The sequence below is a fragment of the Pinus tabuliformis genome, chromosome 7 (assembly GCF_031772625.1).
Source record: "Pinus tabuliformis cultivar Carrire ecotype Pingquan chromosome 7, CPIR1, whole genome shotgun sequence".
NCBI lineage: Eukaryota > Viridiplantae > Streptophyta > Pinopsida > Pinales > Pinaceae > Pinus > Pinus tabuliformis.
Genome location: NC_142293.1, coordinates 1980889397 through 1980906809, shown reverse-complemented (window position 1 = coordinate 1980906809; position 17413 = coordinate 1980889397).

Below are 17413 nucleotides of genomic sequence, written 5' to 3'. Positions count from 1 at the left end.
AATATGAACACAGAAAACGCACAAAACAAGAGAGACACAGATATACGTGGTTCACCCAGTTTGGGCTACGTCCACCCCGAACAGCCAATCCTTCCTTTCTATTATCCAACAAAATGAAGAGACACAACCTACAGCAAAACCGCTGTAATATCCTCTGTTTTCTCTCACAATCTCATCTCTCTATTTCTCGCTCACATAATACACATCTATCACACAGCCTCAAATACAATACCCTCATACATAGAGAGGGGTTGTCTTCTAGGGCAAAAAACCATAAACTAAACATAAGTTCTACTGTCAGATCATCCGCCTAATGAACGACTCAGATTGACTAGAAATTACTATACTTTTACAAGGTAATTTTACAGTTGTTTTTAGCTTCGAGGGCAGCGCCCCCCGCTAAGGGGGGGCTCCCAAAGGTTGCAGCCGCCCCCCCTGGACCCCCCCTGCAGCGAATATTTTACGGCGAACTGGGGTCCAATGTGGTGATACCTTTGAATATAGAAGATAATCAGGCTCCACACCCAACAATCTCCCACTTGGAGACTGATTGTAGCAACTCCACCGCTGCTCCATTTGCTGGACAATGACTCCTCTTTGGACTTGGCTGTTTATCATCTTCAACATCATCCTTGAAGACCAATTGAAACTGAGCATATTCTCAGTTTCTCCCTGGTTACAACTTTTGTTAGCATATCTGCAGGATTCTGGCTAGTGTGTATCTTTTCCAGCTTCAACTCTCCATCTTCCAACACTGATCGTATGAAATGGTACTTGAGATGTATGTGTTTAGTCCTGGAATGAAATGCTGAGTTCTTTGCAAGATGAATGGCACTTTGGCTATCACTGTATAACGTGCCCATATCATGCTCCTTATCCAATTCACCCATAAACCTTTGTAACGAAATCATTTCTTTACTAGCCTCTGTAGCAGCAGCATACTCTGCTTCTGTTGTTGAAAGTGCAACAACACTTTGGATTTTTGAAACCCAACTGACAGCTGTTCCTCCAACAATAACTACATATCCTGTAGTGCTCCTCCTGTTATCTCTGTCACCTGCCATATCTGCATCAACATATCCTTGTAGGGAGATGCTTGAACCACCAAAGCATAATGCTTGATTTGTGGTACCTTTCAAATATCTGAGAATCCATTTCACTGCCATCCAATGTTCCTTTCCTGGATTGTTCATGTACCTGCTTACAACTCCCACTGCATGTGCAATATCAGGCCTTGTGCAGACCATTGCATACATTAAGCTTCCAACTGCTGATGCATATGGAACTTTAGATATATAATCCATGTCTTCTTGGGTCTTTGGGCACATATCCTTGCTAAGTTTGAAATGGCTAGCAAAAGGTGTACTAACTGGTTTTGCATTGTGCATATTAAATCTTTTCAACACCTTTTGTATGTACTCATTCTGAGACAATGTTAATTTACGATTTTTCTTGTCTCTAGTTATTCTCATACCAAGGATTTGTTTTGCAGCTCCCAAATCCTTCATTGCAAATGAATTTTCCAGTTTTCTTTTGAGCACATTTATTTCCTGCATGTTAGATCCTGCAACAAGCATGTCATCTACATACAATAACAATATAATATAGCTGCCATCATTTTGCTTTTTCAAATAAACACAATGATCAGAGTGACATCTAGTATAACCTTGTTCAGACATAAACTTATCAAATTTTAGATACCACTGCCTTGGAGCCTGTTTTAAGCCATACAAGCTCTTCTTCAACCTGCACACTAGTTTCTCCTTCCCTTTCACCTCATATCCTTCTGGTTGCTGCATATATATCTCTTCCTCTAAATCCCCATGGAGAAAGGTTGTCTTTACATCTAACTGCTCAAGATGCAAATCTTCAGCTGCTACAAGGCTTAAAATAGTTCTGATTGAAGTCATTTTAACAACATGAGAAAATATTTCATCAAAATCAATACCTTTCTTCTGTGCAAACCCCTTCACCACAAGCCTAGCTTTATACCTTTGTTTTCCTCCATCTTCTTCCTTCAACCTGTAAACCCATTTATTCTTCAATGTAGTTTTTACTACAGGCAACCTGACTAAATCCCAAGTCTGGTTATGCATTGAGGAGTCCATCTCTTCTTCCATGGCTACCTCCCACTTCTTCCTGCTTTCAACCTGAATTGCTTTTTCATAACATTCGGGTTCACCGGAATCAGTCAACAATAAATAATATAATGAAGGAGAGTATTGTTCAGGGGGTCTACTTATCCTGGTAGATCTTCTAACACCACTTTCAGGTGTTTGGGGTGCCTGTTGTTGTGGTTGTTGATTATTATTATTTTCAGGCACCTTTACTTTTTCAGTGATTTCATCAAGAACTGCGTATTCCTTGTTTTCCTTTTCCTGTTTCTTTTCCTGCAACTGATTCTTATACAAGACCTTTTCATTGAATATTACATCTCTGCTCCTAATGATTTTGTGATTTTCGTAATCATATAAGCGATAACCAAAATCATTAACACCATATCCAATAAAGGTACATTTCTTTGACTTTGCCTCAAGCTTTGTTCTATTTTCTTTATCAATATGGAGAAAGGCCTCACAACCAAAAGGATTTAAAATAGAGTAGTTTACCTTTTTACCTGTCCATGCTTCCTCTGGAACACCACCATCCAAGGAACTTGAAGGCCCTTTGTTTATTAGATAAACAACAGTATCTACAACGTCTGCCCAAAACTGTAAAGGCAATCCTGCATGCAATCTCATGCACCTTGCACGCTCCATGATTGTTCTGTTCATCCTTTCTGACACACCATTTTCTTGTGGTGTTCTTGGAACTGTCTTCTCTCTACGAATTCCATGCTCTGAACAATACCTATCAAACTCTTTGCTGCAATATTCACCTCCATTGTCTCATCTAAGACACTTCAATTTCTTTCCTGTCTCATCTCAACCAAAGCTTTCCATTTCTTAAAAGTATCAAATACATCAGATTTATTCTTAATACAATAAATCCAAGTTTTTCTAGTTGTATCATCAATAAAAGTAACATAATAACGAGAGCCACCGAGAGATGATACCTGAGCAGGTCCCCATACATCTGTATGCACAAGCTCTAATTTTTCATTCTTCTTTTCTTTCCCAACTCTGAGAAATCTGACTCTCTTCTATTTTCCATAAATGCAATTCTCACATAAGTCCAAATCAACATTCTTGAAACCCGGCAACAAATTCCTTGAGTGAAGAATCTTCATCCCCTTTTCACTCATGTGTCCAGGCCTATGATGCCATAATGCTGCATCTGCTCCTTTGGAAGTTAAAGCATTAACAGAGTTAGAAATACCATTGCATAAATACAATGTACCAACCTTTTCGCCTTTTGCTATTACCAGGGATCCTTTGGTGACCTTCCAAGATTTATCTGTGAAAGTTGTCACACAACCTTCACCGCCTAACTGCCCTGTTGAAATCAGATTTTTCTTTAGATCTGGAACATGCCTTACCTCCTTTAATAGCCATTGGTTTCCATTCTGCTGTTTTACAAGAACCTTACCCATTCCAACGATTTTACAGGGTTTATCATCACCCAGACAAACTTGTCCAAAATCTCCTTGAACATAGTCATGAAAGTATTTCTTATCAGGTGTGGCATGGAATGAAGCCCCTGAATCTACCACCCAGGAATCAGTAATATTTTCGAAAGAAAGAATCAAAGCATCTTGTAACACCTCACCTGTCACATTTGCTTCATGATTGTTTTCTTGCTGTGCATCTCCTTCTTTTCCCTTCCGAGATCTACAGTCTTTCTCTAGGTGTCATTTCTTTCCACATTTCCAGCACACTATCCCCGATCTGGACTTGGATCTGCCTTTCCTTGATTTACTGCGATATCCTGAGCTCTTTCCTCTTTCCATTTTTCTTCCTCTAGACTCTGCACTCAAAGCATTTCCCGATGTCTCATCGGAGCTTTTCCGTCGCATTTTCTCGCTAAGGATAGCACCAACAACATCATCAAACTTTAAAGTACTAGATCCAGAAACGGAGTTAGTAATGGCCATTACCAAACCATTCCAACTTTCTGGTAATGAGCACAAGAACAATAGAGCTCTAACTTCATCATCAAAGTTTACCCCTACAGAACTTAACTGACTTGTAACTGTATTAAAATCATTTAAATGGTCTGCAACAGATCCACCTTCCGACATCTTCATATTAAATAATCGTTTCATAAGAAATACCTTGTTTGAGGCCGAGGGTTTTTCATATAGTTTCGACAACGCCTGAATCAAACCCTCTGTTGTGGCTTCCTTCGAAATGTTGAAGGCAACTGACACATCAAAGCACAACCGTATTGTTCCGAGTGCCTTTCTATCGAGAAGGTTCCATTCTTCGTCTGTCATACCCGTCGGCATCTTTGTTTTTCCGCCCAATGGTAGGTACAGATCTTTCTGATACAGATAATCTTCCATCTGCATCTTCCACAGCGAGAAGTTTTGGCCGTTAAATTTCTCGACCCTAAACTTACCATCTTCCGCCATTGCTCCCACTCGAACCAGGAACCCTTCTTTCCTGCGAGTTTATCAGCCAAATAGACCTTCGACTCTGAAACCAGTGGTTAGAAAATTATATATTATGGAGCAATGGAACACATAAAATATTGCAGAAATATGAACACAGAAAATGCACAAAACAAGAGAGACACAGATATACGTGGTTCACCCAGTTTGGGCTACGTCCACCCCGAACAGCCAGTCCTTCCTTTCTATTATCCAGCAAAATGAAGAGACACAACCTATAGCAAAACCGCTGTAATATCCTCTGTTTTCTCTCACAATCTCATCTCTCTATTTCTCGCTCACAGAATACACATCTATCACACAGCCTCAAATACAATACCCTCATACATAGAGAGGGGTTGCCTTCTAGGGCAAAAAACCTTAAACTAAACATAAGTTCTACCATCAGATCATCCGCCTAATGAACGACTCAGATTGACTAGAAATTACTATACTTTTACAAGGCAATTTTACACTTGTTTTTAGCTTCGAGGGCGCTGCCCCCGAAACCCCCCCGACAGGGGGGGATCCCAAAGGTCGCAGCTACCCCCCCTGGACCCCCCTTGCAGCGAATATTTTACGGGCGGCATTTCGAACTGGGGTCCTATGCGGCGACACCTTTGAATATAGAAGATAATCAGGCTCCACACCCAACATGACGTTCAACTTTGAGGATGGATTTGAATGTATTGACGAAGCGTTGCATGAGGTTAAGGCAGTGATCTTCAGGATACTGCAGGATCCTCTAGATTTGATTTAACCTGATTGGACTACCCAGCTAAGCCACACGTTGGAGTGCTACAATGTAACAACGGAAGAAGAAGACGAAGACCTGAGGAAGATTAATATTCTAGAGACTCAAGGTCATCAAGAAGTTGAGGGACTGCAACTAGAGAACCCAGACATAACCGAGTCACTCAAAACTAGACAGGTGAACATTGGTATGGAAGCAGAGCCGAAGTTTGCAAAAATTGGCGACCACTGGGACAACGCGACAGTAGATATGGTCGTCGAACTACTTTGTGAATATCAGGATCTGTTCCCCACGAAGTTTTTAGATCTAAAAGGGATAATAGGGGACTTGGGTGTCATGAAGATCACTCTAAAATCAGACGTGAAACCAGTTAAGCAAAGACCTTACCGCCTCAATATGAAGTATAAAGAAAGGGTCTATTTAGAGTTGGATAAAATGCTCATGGCAGGTATTATTGAACTAGTGGAAGAATTTGATTGGGTGATCCCAATAATAGTTCAGGAAAAGAAGTAGAAGGATGAAATTAGGTTATGCGTATATCTCAGGAAGTTGAATGACGCCTGCGTGCATGATCCCTTCCCAACTCCGTTCACCGATGAGGTGCTGGATAATGTTGGTGGCCAAGAAGCATATTCGTTTACTGACGGGTTCTCAGGGTACCATCAGATCAAGATTGTACCAGAGGATAGGAGTAAGATGACCTTCGTGACTGAATGGGGATGCTTCCAGTATACGGTGATGCCTTTTGGGCTGAAGAATGCGCTGGCGATCTTTTTGCGCGTAGTCATTGCGGCGTTCAAGGACTTCATTCATAAATTTCTAGAGGTATACTTTGATGATTGAACCGTGTTTGGATTGGTAAAGCGCCACGTGGAAAGTCTGCGCTTGATGCTAGATACATGCCGGAGGTACCAGATTAAGCTCAATCTGAAGAAATGTTTGTTTTGTGTCCCTTTTGGGATCTTGCTGGGTCATGTGGTATGCAACCAAGGATTGATGGTAAACTCTGCAAAGATCATGGTCATAATCAATTTGGAGGTGCCAAGGAGTGTGAAACAGCTGTGTGCAACGCTGGGGCATACAGGATACTATAAGAAATTCATCAAGAGCTATGCCCAGATCACCGCGCCGATGGAAAAACTGTTAAATAAGGATGTTACATTCTATTGGAATGAAGAATGTCAGAAGAGATTGGATGTGCTAAAGGAGAAAAGGGTCATCGCGTCAATCCTAGTCTTCCCGGATTGGAAGAAGGAATTTCATGTGCATGTAGATGTGTCATGTATTGCGCTGGGAGTAGTATTGACACAGGCTGGTGAAGGGGACTTGGATCATCCTATAGCGTTCGCAAGTAGGAAGTTGTCCAAAGTTGAGAAAAATTATTCCACGACAGAGTGCGAAGGATTAGCTATGGTGTATGCGCTCTAGAAGTTCAGGCATTATCTGTTGGGCGGACATTTTAAGATGTATATAGACCATTCTGCATTGAAATACCTGGTCAACAAGCCTATGTTGGGGGGGAAGATATGCAGGTGGCTGTTGTTGTTCCAGGAATATGATTTTGAAGTCATTGTGAAACCAAGACGATTGAATGTAGGACCGGATCATCTATCGCGCATTGAAACTGGAGAAGAACCTACTAATTTGGAGGAAGGATTGCCTGACGCGCAACTCTTTATAGTGCGCATCACGGACAGTTACTTTGAAGATATTGTATAGTTCTTGATGACAGGAATGACTCCTGAAAGGATATACAAGTCAACAAAAGAAGGAACTGGTGGTGCGCGCGGTAGACTTTTCTGTAATTGCAGGGCACTTGTATAAAATGGGATCAGATGAAATATTCTAATGTTATGTGCCAGAGTTTGAACGAAATAGTATCCTCATTGAGGCTCATAGCGGAGCCGCGGGATGTCATTATGCAGGGAAAGCAAAAGCGCAAAAGATTCTACGCGCTGGGTTGTGGTGGCTGACACCGCATAAAGATTCAAAAGCGTATTGTAGGGCATGTGATGCATGCCAAAGGATTGGCAGACCCTCGCGCAGGGATGAGCTACCGTTGAATCTGCAGATATCGTTACAACACTTCGAGAAGTGGGTGATGGACTTTGTGGGACCAATTCAGCCTCCAGGAAAGAAGACGGGTGTGCAGTACATCTTCATCGCGATTGAGTACTTAACCAGATGGGCGAAGGCGCAGCCTGTGAATGACTGTACAAGCGCAACAACAACAAAATTCATTTTTGAGTACGTGCTGACAAGGTTTGTTGTCCAAAAATTTTAATGAGTGATTGCGGTACGCATTTTCTTAATGAAACAATCAGTGCGATGACGAAGGAATTTTAGGTTTACCATTAGAAAAGTACACCATATCATTCACAGGATAATGGGACGGTGGAAGCGTTTAATAAAATACCAGAGAACACGCTAACAAAGGTTTGTAATGCTCAAAGAAATGACTGGGATGTGCATGTACCCGTGGTTCTATGGGCTTATAGAACAACTTGTAAGAAGCTGACTGGACAAACACCTTTTAGGCTGGTTTATGGCGTAGAAGCTATGATGCCAATGGAGTACATTGTACCTAGTTTGCACATAGTGTCATTCACAGGAATGGCGGATCTCGGAGGCCTGGAGGAGAGGCTCGCGCAACTAATAGAGATTGAAGAGGATAAATTTCTAGCTTGATTCCATCAACAAGTTCAAAAGGAGCGCGAAAAGGCATGGCACAATTGGCACATCAAATTGCGTACCTTCAAGGTAAATGATTTAGTATTATTATATGACAACAAGTTTGATAAATTTCCAGGAAAATTTAGGATGCATTGGCTGGGGCCATATGTCATCAAGGAGATTACCGATGGTGGAGTAGTTCAATTGGTAAAATTAAATGTAGAGCCCTTCCTAGGGAAGGTAAATAGTAGTCGATTGAAGCCATACACCGGTGATCTTGTTAGATGACTACATAATGGAAGCACAGTCTTAGCGCTCCAGGCAGCTGAAAGGAGGCGCGGGACTATAAACTACACTGCCCAGGTTGTGGAGCTGCGCGGAATGAAGGGATGTCATAGTGTCAGCAGGAACACGCGGGGAGCTACGCTATCAAAGAAGGGACCGCACATGGTAGCCGGAAAGTGACCATTATGGTCACTGTTCATGATTTGACGATGAAAAAATAGCTAAATGGAGCGGGGGGCAACATTTAAGTCGTAATTTAAGGGTAAGATCTTTGAAAACCTGCCGCCAATTTAGCATTTATGAACGAATTTTGAGGGGAATGGTCGTATTTGAATTCGAAAATGCCTATAAATTATAGGTGGTTGCCCAACGAAAAACACTTGGCATTTTGAGAATTGAGGTGTTGAGCTCTCAGGCACATATGAACCATGAGAACTTTGAAGCTTTGATAGCGAGTTCAGTGTTTGAGAGGTTACCGAAGGAAACACATGAGTATTTGACTAGCATCATGTCGGCACCCACAAAAACTGTGAGTGTTGGAGAAGCAATGACAGCTGAGGGAGCTGCCCCAGAGGTAGCAATGGCAGTTGAGGAAGCTGCCCTAGAGATATCAAGTGTCGAAGTACCCGCAGAGGTACGCAAATCACCGAGGTCGCTAAGACCGAGGCCTATGCCGATCAAAGAGGGTCCAAAAATGAAGAAAGAGAAGCAGAAAGCGACGTCGCCGGTGCGCGCGTCACCCAAAAAACACCAGTAGAAGGAAAAGCCCACCGCACAGGAGAAGGGCAAGGTAGTTGAGATGGAACCTGAAGAAGACATTGAAGATATCAATATGGGTGGGGAAGACATTGACATGGGGGCAGAGGACGTTGACGTTGAAGGGTTCGACCCTATCTCTAAACTACCCGAATACATTCCTCCGCGCTGAGGTAAGGCAAAGGTCCCAAAGGACATTGATGAGAGAAAAGTCACACTGCATACACCATTGCTACCGGACAAGATCATATTTAAAGGACTGCGCCTAACGCACGTCCCCCATTTAAAGTTGGAGGATTGGGATTTGGCCAATATGGAGCGCTTTCCCCACTTAGTGATTGATTAGTTCATGCGTCGTGTCTTCTATAAGGACACTGGTGTGACCGCGCTGGAGCCAAGGAAGTGGATAAAAGGGGTGGACAAGGTAGGACTGCTAAACATGCTATGGGTGCCACATTACAACCGTGTGCCCATAACCATGATAGTGATCAAACAACTGCTATGCTTGGTGCACGATGGGTGCCTGTGGTTAGAAGAACCAATACCGATCACTGACATGCTAATCCATAGGATCACTCGGTTGCCGCATTTAGGATTAAATCCGGCCATGGCATTTGGCAGAAAGACATGTGAGTGCAACCTCGCTAAGAAAATGAAGGACAAATTTAAGCCCGTCAAGAAGTCGCGTGGCTACTCCATTTCTAGTATAACTAATCCCGCGGTCAAAGTAGCCACCCAAATCCTAGTTGGGAAAATTATGCGGAAGTGTAACGCAGATGAAGTGCCGACACCGGTCGTATCATTAGCATCCCAGTGCCCGGAGGGTGCACAATTCAACTAGGCACGCTAACTCTGCAACAAGTTTCTCACGAACTGCAGAGTGGCGCAGGATCAGAGCAAAACTTTTCACTATGCATGACTGCTGCTATCCATAGTACTAGTCGCATGGGAGTTACCAGAGGATAGTCAGTTTCCTCCGGTCGCGTAGGATTTACTGGAAGCAGCGAAGTTCGCTTTGCTCTAGGCCACCAAGGACCCCCAAAGGGTCAAGGATAACAAGATATTTTGGATCTTGATGGAGATGAGTATCAACATGGCCATCAACTACAAATCGCGGTTATCACCGACTGTCTTTGAACAGTTGGCAGAGTATGTGGAGTTCAAGGCGGACTTCCACTATGTCTCCATGCGAGTGTGGAAGGACCCTGATCAAAAGTGGTATGACCTTCCATACCTGGCCATAGATGACACAATTGTGGCAGTCCTCGACCGTTGGCCAACAGAGTGGCACACGGCCTCAGACTTGACAGCTGGGTCTAGCAAGTCTGCAGCGAAGCATAAGAAGGAAGAGGCCAGACTAAAGATGGAACAGTTGGCCGAAAAGAGGAAGAAAGAGGCTGAGGACAAAGCCAAAGTGGAGCATGCTGCCAAACATCAGATAGAAGGATAGGAAGAAGAGGAGGAGCGCGACTCTGACAGGAGTTAGAAATCCCCTTCCCTGAAGACAAAAGAGGAAGAGCTGCGATCTGAGCAGGGCAGAGCAGACCCGAAGACTACTCCATCCCAGGTTAAGCACAATAGGGAGTAGGAGAAAGTAGGGTCATGGAAGAATTCCAAGGCGAAAAAAACATCCCTCAACCCAATCACCTTAACAGAAGGTGATTTGAATGACATTGGCAATGCGGTGAGGGATGCGACTGCGGAATTGCTGTAGCAGTTCGAGAAGCAGCAACAACAGGCCTTGGGTGCCATTCAAATGGGTTTGCATGAGCTGTAGATCCAAGCATCACAGGTACAAACTAGTGTGGGGTGAAGTAGCGTGTCATCAACTAGTTTGGCGCATGGAACTTTAGAGGCAGCAGAAATGGTGCGCATGCTAGATCCCCGAGCCATAGTGCTACCAGATGGAGTGCTGACTGCAAAAGCAGAAGATGACAGAGCCACTATCAGCACCCTCAAGAGGGTTGGGCTAAATTTGGCCATGATTCCAAGTGAAGCCCTTCACACCTTGCAAGATGGTGTGATCGCGACAATTCGGGCTCGGGAACAACACGCCCTTAACGTAATCAGTGAGTAGAACGTGAACAATGCTCAGTTGGTTGTATATAAGAATTTTTCCATTGATCGTCTTAAGGCCACCACAAAAAAGAATGAGCACATGACCAAGGTGGTGGCTGAGGCATGCAGGACTGTCCCAGAGTTGGATATTCCTGAAGATGCGCCAGTGGATGTGATAATTCGGAAGCTCGCTGTCGGAGTACGCAAAGCGAGAACAGAGCTGGCTAAGGTTCAGTTTAAACTGAACCTTAAAATGATAGAGCTCGAGTTGAGGGCCCAGCCTTCGACTCCACCAGAGGTTAAAAAGAAGCGCGTGATCGTTGTCAAAGATGTAGTAGCAGTTGTAGATGCCGCAATGATGGATTGTACTACGCTCTTCGAGCAATCGCTCGAAGTAATCACTAGCCTACAGGAGGATCCCAATGTGTAGAGGCTGGAAACAAAGACATGGGAGTTGCAACAAAGATATGATGAGGTTAAAGTGATGATGCACACTGTCTCCATTACACAAAGGCTATAAAATTTGTAGGAAGCAAAGGTGTTTAAAGAATAGGTGGACATAACTCAGTGCAAGGACACAGTACTGAAGGCTAGATTGGGGCCTTGGCTATAGGAAACCTATGTGCTAGCAGAGTGACTTGAGGGCAAGTCACCAGATTTGTGTTGGGGGCCTGTTGGGAACGGGTCCCCTGGGGTCAATTTTGGGGCTAAAGGCCCAAGTTTTGTGTAGAGAATGTAAAGTCTCTGCATTTTGTGGTCGCGGAGTGTGAAGATGTAAACAATCAAAAATGGTTTCTAGCCTTAGTTTATTTATTTTGTGTTAGCTTGATGAGATCTACCCTTGGTCCATGAGCCATGGGTTTGTATAAAAAGGGAGTCTTAGAAGAGTCTAAGTAAGTTTTTGTTAGAGTCCTAAGTAAGTTTTTGGGTCTATGAGAGCTAAGAGTGAAGATTCTTAGCTTAGGAAGAGGCTCTGCATCTGAGTGTGTAGAGGCCTAGGGTAGAAGTCCGCAGCTGAGTGCGCGGACCCCTGTAGCTGTGTGTGCAAGGAAGTTAGAGTCTATATTGGAAATCTGAACCATCAATAAAGAGAATTATTCTGGAGATATTTGTGTATGAGTTATTTTACTTATGTTATGAATGTTGCGATTATGTTATGTTGAATACTGGGTTTATGGTTTAATGCTATATTGATGCGTGAATCTATGTATTTTACTTTGTCATATGAATGCAAGTAAGAATATTTGGTTACACATGATAGTCATAATGAATGTTGAAATTAACCAATACTTAAGCTAATCGGGGTAGACACAGAAGTAAGGATAATTACAAAGGCGCGTAAGCATCTGAATTGGCTATTTATGGTCTGCGAAGGATGATCGAAGACTTTTGTGGAGGCTTCAAGGACGAATAAGAGAAGTACATTGATAAGCCCTAAAGGGCTTATCGATCTGCGCGAAGGAAGAGTGAAGGTCTTAAAGCGACATCATTACCATCTCAGGGTGTGGAAACTTGGTTCCTGCATCCCCCCATACTGCTTCGGGTGAGACTTCAGTCCGCGCTCCACAGGTTGATGCTGAAAGGGGTCAGTAGTGTAGGGATTTTCTTGGCTACTTAACGCTAAACCTGGGTCAGGGCCCATAAAGCCAACAGGCTAACTCATGAGCTCTACACAACTCAAAATGATTAATTTAAGAAATTATTGTCAAGCTTGAGGCGAATCCAAAGGACAAAATAGTTGTCCAAAAACTTTTACAAGGAGCAGAATCTGAGATCCAATTTCTAAGGAAAAAAATAGCCTGCTACTAAGCATGTCTTGGCTCCAGAAGTAGCTCAAATTGAAAAGGAAAAATTACTTATAACTCATGAAATTCTAGAAGGAAATAAGGAGGTGCAAACTCTAAAGGAACTCAATGCATGACTACAACTGAAGACAGATGCACATGTTTGCATGCAACCAGACTCTGAGGACCCTACTAATAAGCTCACTAGGGCAATTACTGAATTAAATATTTCAGAGGATGAGTTAAGGAAAATACAAATAATTTGGATGATACTAAAGATAAATTGAAGAATAAGGAGAGACAGTTGAACATGGATAAAGAAAATGCATCAAAACAACACAAAAATTATCTAACAACCTGTGATGAAATTAAGGAATTAAAAGAAAAACTAAAAGGTAACATGTCTCTTATTCAAGAAAGAGGAATTATTTATAATGATATCATCCAATACGTAAAGGTAATATGGGATCATATGTTGGTCATGGCAGAAGAGAAAACAATGGTAAGGGATCTAGAAACAATTATTTGTTCCAATAAAAACAAGTTACAACAAAGTGCACAGTTGGAAAAAAGGATGATTGATTTTCTGAATGCTAAGTCTTCTCTGGAGTTGAGAGCAATGGATATTCAAGAAATAACATCCATTGTTTTATAAATAAATAAGATGGCGCAAAAGAATATCTACATGGAAAATGCAGAAATCGGACTGGGAAAGATCGAGGAATCAACGTTGCCTTGTAATTCAAACTTTGATAAGAGAGTCTAAGTAGGGTTACCTTCATGTTGGGACCAACAAGGAAATATTATTCCATGGGAGACCTATGAAACTTTATTAGTGGAAGAAAAAAGTAAAATCAATGCTTCCCATGAAAAAATAACAATTTTAAAAGGGTCAACAATTGTGAATCACTTGCAGAGAGATTTTCAATTATTATGGTTAATTAAGGATCTCTTCACTGAAAAGCCAACCTACAACAGAATAACAAATTTCAACATGGCCTATGAAAAATTGTTCAAGTGTACAAATCTTGACTTGGCAGTGTGGAAGAAATGCCTAGATTTAATATCACCAACAAAAGGAGTGGAACTTGGAGCTTCCCCAAGCGATCCTACACAACGATCCAAAATGATCCCATGAAGACAAAGCATACAGTTTATTTTGGAAAAAGGTATTATATTTTGTAATTTCAAGTCAAAACTCTTTATTTGTAAGTTTAATTTTTGAGTCCTCATAAGGACCAAGTAGAACTAAAGATTGTTTTGAAAGTAGTTTGAAATCAATTCTTCACAGTTAACAGTTTTTGTAACTGTCCTCAATGTAATGTATCTTTAAAAATACATAAAAGAACCATTTTTGGGGTTCTGAATTTTGGATTCAGAGAGAAATACTGGTGTAATGTATCAACATTTTCTTGGATATTTAATAATTTTTTTGGATGATTCCAATTGCTTTTTGAAGACGATATGTGTTTCTTTTCTACTATAAGTCATTATTTATTTTTGTTCTTCTGAAATTGTGTAAGAAACTGTTGGTTATTTCCATTAATAAAAAAATCATTTTCTTGAAAAAGCTCACAGTACTTGTAGATTTTTTCATAAAATAACTTTAAACTGTGCTCCATAGTTTCATATTGTCACCTTCTCATTCTTTCATGATTCTACTAAGGTTTATAATAGGGGATTCTATTACTACAACCTTCTACTTTAAATCTTCCACTTTTTCATTATGCTATCTTGTTAGTTCAAAATCTCTCAAACAACATATAAAAATAAACTCTAGAAAATTCTAATAACAAATGTCATTCACATAGAGAATACCCTATTGGAAGTTACACTCAACCTTCAATTATTACCCTCTCTTCCTCAATCCTCTATCATGGATTATTCCTTCTTCAATATGAAAGCTTGCTATAAGTCGATCTGTAGATGTTGTGTCTATGAAACATACATCTCATAAATATGGACACTTTCGTGGAATTAATTAAAAATTTGTGTTTTTTGTCAAGTTAAGTTCAAGCCTTCTTTTCTGAAACTCCATTGGAAAATGATTAAGCAGAATTGGTAGTACAACGCATAGAAAAATACATAAATCATCACCATTAGATTGGAAATAATCATAGTATCAGTTATTGAGAGAGTAACCATCAATTGACCCTCAAAATATTGCAAAAATTGGTACCACCAACAGAAAACCCTTTTAAACTTTCACCAAGTAATACTGTCAGGCCATGCAGTAACTCCATGGGGCAGAAAATAATTGACTGTATTATTCCATCAGGTAAGTCCTCATTATATACGTGAGGGAGAGACTGTTCAGTTCGTCTCCCGATGACTGTTCATATTCCTATCTATCTATTTACAATAATTCACCCAATCACAAGGATTAGGTGTCAACATTCCCCCCCTTAATCTGAAGGGATGTTGGTGAGTCCAAGCATCATTCTGAATTGTTCAAGCTTTTCCCTTCCAAGCGCTTTGGTGAAGATGTCTGCAATTTTCTCATTTGTGGAACAATGACGGAGATGGATTGTTTTGGCCTCAACATGATGTTGAATCAGATGATATTTAGTATTGATGTGCTTCGTTCGATCATGGAACTTTGGGTTCTTGTCCATCTTTATTGCAGAGGTATTTTCAATCATGAGTGGAGTTGATTGTACTTGTTTTACCTGCAAATCTTCAAGAATTTTCCTGAGCCACACAATTTCTTTTGTTGCTTCGGCTGCTGCCACGTATTCTGCTTCTGTTGTGGAATCTGCTAGAACTGATTGTTTGCGTGATCTCCAGGAGACAGCTCGTGATCCCAGACTCATAGCATATCCTGAAGTAGATACTCTAGTTTCTTTGTCTCCATCGAAGTCTGAATCAGAGTATCCAATCAAGCTGAAGTCGTCCACCTGTGTATACTTGATTCCAAAGTCTTGAGTTCCCTTCAAGTACCTTAGAACTTTTTTTGCAGCAGACCAATGTCCCTCACAAGGCTTTTGCATAAACCTGGAGAGGATTCCAACAACAAATGAAATGTCTGGTCTGGTAGTAGTTAGGTAGTTGAGACTTCCTACAAGTTGTCTATACTTTCTTGCATCCTCAAATTCCTTTCCTTCAATAGATGTGAGCTTTAAGTTTTGTTCCATTGGAGTGGTAAGAGGATTGCACTCTGTCATGCCAAACCTGTTCAACAAATCTCCAATGTATTTCTTTTGAGAAAGAAATATGGACTTTGGACGTTGGGTTACTTCAATGCCAAGATAGTAATGAACATAGCCCAAATCAGTCATTTCAAAACTTTTCCCCAATTCCTTCTTTATGGATGCAATGTAGCTTTCATTGTTCCCTCTCATTAAAAGATCATCTACATATAACACAAGATATACAACTGTTTTGCCAACTTTCTTGACAAATAAAGTTGCATCATCAAGATCAAAATGATTGAAATTGAGTTTCAGAAGATGCTCAGTTAGTTTTTCATACCAGGCTCGCGGTGCTTGTTTGAGGCCATACAAGGACTTCACAAGTTTGCATATTTTATGTTCATGTCCTTTCATAGCAAATCCTTCAGGCTGGGACATAAAAACATTCTCTTTTAGATCTCCATTCAAGAAAGCAATTTTTACATCCATTTGATGGACTTTCCAACTGTTCTGAGCTGCTAGTGCAAAGAGTGTCCGGATGGTAGCCCATTTTGCTGTGGGGGAAAAAGTCTCCTCATAATCAACCCCTTCCTTCTGTGCAAAACCTTTTGCCACAAGCCTAGATTTGTGCTTGTCAAGTGAGCCATCAGCTTTATACTTGTTCTTGTAGACCCACTTGCAGCCAATTGGTTTGATTCCAAATGGAGGATCAACCAGCTTCCAAGTGCCGTTCTTTGTGAGGGCATCATACTCCTTTTGCATTGCTTCTTTTTATTCATCATGAGAAGCAGCTTCTTTGAAGGAAGTTGGTTCAAAATCTGTAGACAAGTTCAATTCACAATCATAAAAAACATCCATATCAACAAGTGAATTAGAGTGATCTACATCACCTCCATTTTGCCGGTTTGAATTTCTGGTTCCTGTCTTTCCAACTTCATCAGGATGAACACTTTCAAGTGTCTTTGTCAGCCACTTTGGGGGACCTTTCCCAGATGGTCCAGGCTGCTCTGTTGATTGAGTTGGGACTGAGTCAAGATTGAGTCTCCCAATTCTATCAATTACATCACTTAAAGCATCATCCGTTGTTGGAGTTTCATGCGGGGGGGAGTGTTCTTCAGAAGAAGATTCCACATGTTGATCTAGTATATGAATCACCCCTTCAAGATGAGGAATCTGATTATCAAATTCTTGAAATGATTTTGCTTTTGCGAATCTATCCAAGCGATCAAGTTGCCGCTCAACAACATTGTCAGTTTTGGATGTTTCAAGGAAAATTACATCTCTAGATACAACAAATTTCTTATTTACTTCATCATAGAGACGATATGCTTTAGAGGTGTTTGAATACCCCAGGAAGATACACTTACGACTTCTAGCACCAAGTTTATTTCTATGTACCTTTGGTATCAAAGCATAACAGGTGGAACCAAAGACCCTAAGA